This window comes from Varroa destructor, unplaced genomic scaffold, assembly GCF_002443255.2.
Source record: "Varroa destructor unplaced genomic scaffold, Vdes_3.0 BEIS01000001.1, whole genome shotgun sequence".
In the NCBI taxonomy this organism is placed as follows: Eukaryota; Metazoa; Arthropoda; class Arachnida; order Mesostigmata; family Varroidae; genus Varroa; species Varroa destructor.
The window spans coordinates 64,549,578-64,555,903 of NW_019211454.1; the positions used below are offsets into that span (position 1 = coordinate 64,549,578).

A 6,326-nucleotide genomic window follows, 5' to 3' on the forward strand; every position below is an offset into this window, starting at 1 on the left:
CGAAGACGCAAAGATCGTTGCGCTTCAGACGAGTTAGTTCAAGCAAAGCTCTCGCTATTGCGAGAAGCAGAAAGGACTTCCGTGGCTAGCAGAGGAGTGGCCAAACAGGGCAATGGCAAGGAGAAGTGTTGGTAGGAACAAACTTCTGTTGAAGAAAGTGCGTCATGCAACCAGCTGATTGCACTCGCGCCTCTATATTCACGGACGCTGACATATTGATCATAACGAGGAAACGCACCAAGGAACACACAGACACTGCAGCACCACATGCGACGGCTATGTATGGAATATATGAGGGCCACATGCGGATCCTATAATTTAAACTCTCGGTGTTGCGCGAAAATGGATTTGAAAAATCGTCTAACGTACGCTCTCAAGGTCTGTATTGTTGCAAATGTACCATACCTTATTATACTAGTATTCCTAATATTGGCTTATTCTTACCACGGTAGCTACACTAAACGAGAGTCTGACATGTGATGATTCTAACCGAAAATAGACCGTAGTACAGAGGTCACAAGGAATTCGAGTTATTCAAATAAGTTGTTAACAAACAATAACGCACAGAATAGACATTAGGCACATAACACACCTTGTTGAAGCTGTAATGAGTTCTACCTGTGACATCACACATTCACGAGTATAAGCTGTAAAAAAATTTGTCGCCTAAACGTTGCCCTACCTAAAAACTGTTTCTACCACTGTATGTGAAATAATCAGGGCCCTGGGCCAGCTCGCCGTTATTAAGTTAAGGACATTTATAATCCATCTGGGATGGAGGTGATTTTTTAAGTGAGTACACTGTGGCCTGCCTAAGGTCTAAACTCACTGTTTCAAGTCCCTAGTATACGAAATCTCAATCTACAGTAAATTGCGGCTGCAAAGAACAAATCAGAACTGAGATGTGAAAATACCAGGACACTCTTGTTGATTACTGAGTGCTATAAATAAATAATGGGCAAAAAGTAAGGGGTAAAATTAAAAACAATTTTTTGGTGAAAACCAATTTTCGCTTACTTCTTCACTTCCTCGCAATTGATTATTATCGTGCAAAAATGTCTGATATGTCAGTAAATCGCTATTGTGGCTTGTGACATGACACAAGGCCTGCGGGTGATGTCTCCAGGTTTTAGTCCTATTATTATTAATCCGAATTCTGACGAATGATAACATTAGGTTGAAAAGGAAGTTTGTGCACGTAGAAGAAATGTTTATTTGCATTTTTTTCTCACCTGTTGTTTACTTTTGATATACTATTCAAAAGTGTTATTCCTGTTCTATCGACGCACTATAACGATATTTTATTGTGTGTGTAATTTAAATTCAAAAAACTCTTTAGAGATTAATATTTCAAGTGGTAAATGGTGCCTTTTGTCAAGCCAAAACGTTTACCAATACAGTCCGATGCACCTTTTTAAGGTATAGTAACGACGCTATTGCTAGCAGGATTACTCAAGAGGGGGGCTTACCGGGTTTGAAAGCGATATCTGGGACCTAAAAAATGCCCCTGATCTGGTCGATCGTCTGCGTTTCATGATGGCCGTCTGAAAATACTTTTAAAAGATGATGGCCGACAAACAACTCATGACTTGGTCGATAGACCATAGCTTCACGAACATCGTTAACTACCTCAAGTCCCTCGGGTTACCTAACTTAAAACTTGGAAGAGAAACTATGTTCCTAATGGGGCATCTTAGGCTCTCGCTTAGTAATGTTATGCAGCCCCAATAACCGATTTTCGGATGGAATTGTCACCGGTAATGTAGAGTGATGTCTTTAATTAGAATGAACCAAAAATAAAGATGGATGGCTCCTGGAAAGAAGCCAAAGCTCAAGGTCTAGCAGGATCCTTACCTAAAAAAAGGCTATATTTTGTGTTTGCTGGGACTCAGTCACTGGGGATTGCTCCAAACAAACCACACAGTTAATCATTATACTTATTTTGCCCAACCGCATCTAGTCAGTTAGGCTATCCAAAAGATCCAACAAACAGGGTCAGATCGTTCTGCTCCACGATAAGGCGAGGCCGCGCGGCAAACATCCTCAAAGCTACAAAGTGGACTTCAAATGGGTGGCTTGGTCGCTCGTTCCAAGCTTTCCTAATCCCGTGCCGACGAATTTTTACCTCTTCCGTTCGCTGGCCGCTCACCTTCGTGGCCTTATCTTCGATACAGATCACCAAATGCGATTGCAAAACTTCCTTGAGACAAAACCCACAACCGTCTAACGAGACGGCATACATTATTGGGTGATAAGGTAGGAGGAAGTCGTGAAAAAAAATATGGAGAATACATACCATAGTAACTCGAAGTAAAAAAAAAAAAAAATTTATAATCTTGTCACGACAATAAAAAAAAATGCTGTATTTTTTATTCAGCAGGAACTTTCTGTTCAACCGAATAATTATACGTGACACAAGGCCACACGTATTTTATTTCTATGAATACGCAACATTCATATACGTTATATTAGTCTAAATTATCGACATACATTTCGTATGGGGTAGAGATGGAATCATGACCAATTACGAAGATTCCTTAGGCATAGGATTCTCATAAGAACATGCAAACTGTATCTAGCATGAATGCTAAGAGCGTTTAAAGGTCATCGCAAGAAATTATTATTACGCCGCGGAAAGCATCTAAACAAAGATACTCCCTTTATGGAGTCAATCTCGATTGTAAACGAACAAACATTGAAGTAGTGTCATCTTATACATGGAGGCGTGCTTTTGAAGAGGTTCTGCACATTGGATCAAACTAATAAACGCTGGTAGCAGAACAAGGCTTTCACTTATAATGGGTCACGCGCATCAGTTTCAAAGATAACCCAACTTAGGTAGTGGTCTCTATTGGTTCTTTATGACAAGTACCCTTGCCGGTGATCTTGCACAGGTCAAGGACGGCATCGACTGCCTTTGAAAAACTGCTTAAGGTTTCTCTTGAGTCGCGCACGTCGAACAACCATCCCGCTTTTACAACACCTGCTAGAGCCTATCCGTGAAGCTGTACCCGTTTGCCAAACGTCCGGTCAGTCATTGGCAATCAGCTAATTCAGTTTAGCCTATAGAGATAGTAGCTTCGAAACGTATATATTACTACTGGGTTTTTGCCAGTCAGAATGTCGGGCGGGTTTGCCCATATTCTAGAATACGATACTAATGTAGTTGTCACCACCGAGGTAGCCTAATAATATGCAGCTGAACAGCGATCTTGTTAGGGATGACTTATTTCTGTGTTCCTTCTGCTTTCTCTAAAAGCTTTCGTGTTTTCATCGATTTTGAAACGTTTTTGCAATACATACGAACCAAACGTCTTATACTTATTATATATTAAATGGCACTATTCTCACTAACACTGGCTAGCTACCCGTGATCGTATTTACACTTGTGCTTCATGCCATTAGCTTGTTGTGAAAAAATCCAGATTTTCATAATGCAGTTATCAAGTAATTAATGTGGGGCCCATTAGAAACATCTTATCTACTAACAAAAAAAAAAAAAAAAACGTATCCATCCGAATCTTGCATCCACAAAAAAGAATTCCGCAATAAAATTAGAGCCATTCCAAACGGATGTCATCGAAAAGAGTTTAATACAGATTCAGTTATCTGGCCGTCTAACATTAAGCACTGTTCATTACACATGCGCCTACTGAATAATTATCGTTTGTGCAGACTCTCTCAACTATTTATAGCCATTGTTTCGCCTTCAAGCATTTGTACTTCTAGGAGGCCCTGGTTTCCATCCGAAGAGACGGGCCGTCGATATCTAGGGGTTGGTAGAGTGAAGGCGTGAATCGTTCCACTTATGATTAAGCCATTCCACTGGAGATCCCCCACTACCCCATCTTAAAAACAGTCTATGCTACCAGCCACGTGGCGCAAAACAGTTGTGTTAGCTGCTTTAGAGAAAGCAAAATGGAGGGTGAGGGTCAATACATTAGAAAGAGGAACGTACCATCATACGTCTTTTTTCCCTCCGAACACAAAACAGATCTAAAAGAACGGCCTGTTTTTTTTTTAACCAATTGTGTCGATTGCCACCGCGGACGACGCAGAGTCGCCTAATCTTAGGCCGATACTAAGCCTAAATCTTTCTTGCAATGACGACGACTACTGCCATTCGATTCTACGATATACCGCTAGACGCCTACTAGCCGAGGCATGGCCGAACTAAAACGGGGGACAGCACAACTGCGATTTGGTCTTTATCAGCTCTTTCTCCAATCCCGATTCTTCGTTATTCGTACTTTGTGTCTTGCAGTTGACAGTAGTAAAAAGGCTGCATCGCCGGTTAATGCAGCTCGTTGGAGTCCGGACAAGAATCTCGACAGATGGATGGACCACCCGCACCAGCCTTGACAGGGACCCTGACAACGGTTGTCAAACATTACAGAACAAAAAAAAAACGCCGAGAAAGGATTATTGTCGTCTTTAACCTGACAGAAAGAAGAAAACTGCAGGAAAGGTGGATAGAGATAGAGAAATGGACGAGTCAACAACCAGCTAGTAGCAAAAACATTATTTTTATGCGAAAGGCGAAAGGAACGCCGTACGGATAAAAATAAAGATCGTGGTAAGTTGGACAATTTCGAGCACGCTAGTAGAAAGTGACTTAAATATGTTTGTTAGTCAATGAATGTACAAACGTAACACACTTTAAAGCATTGTAGTGCTTTATACTATCTATATTATGCATTAAAAAACCATACGCGATTTCAGCGAAGATGCACGACCTAGCATGTTTCAATATATCTGTCTATTTTTATCCAAGCTGGCTCTTTGAGGAGCAACACCTTCATGCAAAAAAAGAATGACCAATTTTTCAAGTTGAGAAAATTAAAAATTCCTAATTCATTAATGCTCAAAGGAACAACTGTCCCTAGTATCGTACGGAAATACATCATTTAGCTTAAATAGATTTCTCGTGGTCGTCTGTCACCATGATGGTGAAGTGCTGAAGTGTTTACCTTCGAGGCATGTGAACATGTGATCCATACATCATTATTTTAAATGAAAAGGGGACACTTTCCTATAACTGTAGTTATATGACGAACATAATCATATTGGCTAAGCAGGCAATCTAAGCTCACTGCAAAATACTTGATAGAAAAACCTCTAAGCTGGAGCGCGTTCATGCGGTAGAATAGTACGATTAAACTTCGAATTAACCATAAATTATGTATTTCTACAATTCTTACAAAAATAATCTTGGTCACAACATGTTGCTACCTTAGATCAAGTAGGTACCTATAAAGCTCTATGCCAGGCCAACAAGCTAGTCGGCCTTTTGCTGTGGTTTGCATCTTTTGAGGTATAAAAGGTTTTCGAACGTTAAAAGCATGTGTGATTCGTAATACTGCTATGAGCGACAAGATTACAGCCCCTTGGCTAAAGGATTGAATTGGTTTCGGCCTCTCGGCAGAAAAGAAAAATGTAAGCACTCAAATTCATCAATATACGTCTGACTAATCTAATTTGAACCATTATGTTTTCGTGTAACAGTCAACTGTGACTCTTCATTAACGGTAAAATTAACCCTAAAATTATAGAGAATATTCGATGTTTTTGTTTTCCTGTGCTCTAATATATAACAGACTCGCCAAGCATCGCTAATTAGATATGAAGCATTAAAAGGAGTAGTTTACTTACCCATTTTTCTTACTTTGGCAATCGATCTCATATTCAGGCAATACAGTTACCTCGACAATAAGCGGGCGAGCCCAAGTCAAAATGTTTGACCTATGCGCGGAATCAGACTTGAGCTAATCAGATTCGTAGACGATGATGTTACCGTTGCGCCATCTTGGGGGCGGTACGTAAAAATAATTATACGTGTAGCCTAGCTACCTGCAGCCGCTCTTATCGAATAGATTCTGAGGTTCAGAATTTTCTTAGCATCGCTAATTCATTACAGAAGTTCATATGAATTCCATGCTCAAGCATTTTCAGAAGCATAAGAGTATCACTAAGGACAGAACGTCTCATAGATCAGGGAAGGTCTTTGCTTGCGTCATAGACCCTTGTCGTGCGCCCTAATCTACTTTGTATCTACACGCTCCAGTTACTGCCAATATATTATACATAATAGATCTTACTAAGGACGCGAGGTACTTACTATGAAACAACCACTAAGCAATGGATGAATTAGTACGAGGCTTTTAGACGACAGTCCTAAATTGCTGTCTTCAATTTTTTTTGTCTTCATTAGAGGCCGTGTAGGCGACGATAGCATAGTCTATTCAGCCTCTGTACACTTGGACCTCTCGTTAAGGGTTGCAAGTTCGGATCCACCATCCGCGATTTTCCCTAACGCAACCTGTATC

At 40.4% G+C, this 6,326-nt stretch overlaps 1 long non-coding RNA gene across 1 annotated transcript; it reads left to right on the top strand.

The window, feature by feature from the left end:
* Positions 1-253: 253 nt before the first annotated feature.
* LOC147758973 (uncharacterized) lies at positions 254-6,121 on the top strand. Its single transcript, XR_015319180.1, has 3 exons — positions 254-378; positions 4,265-4,576; positions 5,690-6,121. It is a non-coding gene; the product is annotated as an uncharacterized LOC147758973 (long non-coding RNA).
* The last annotated feature ends 205 nt before the right edge of the window (positions 6,122-6,326 follow it).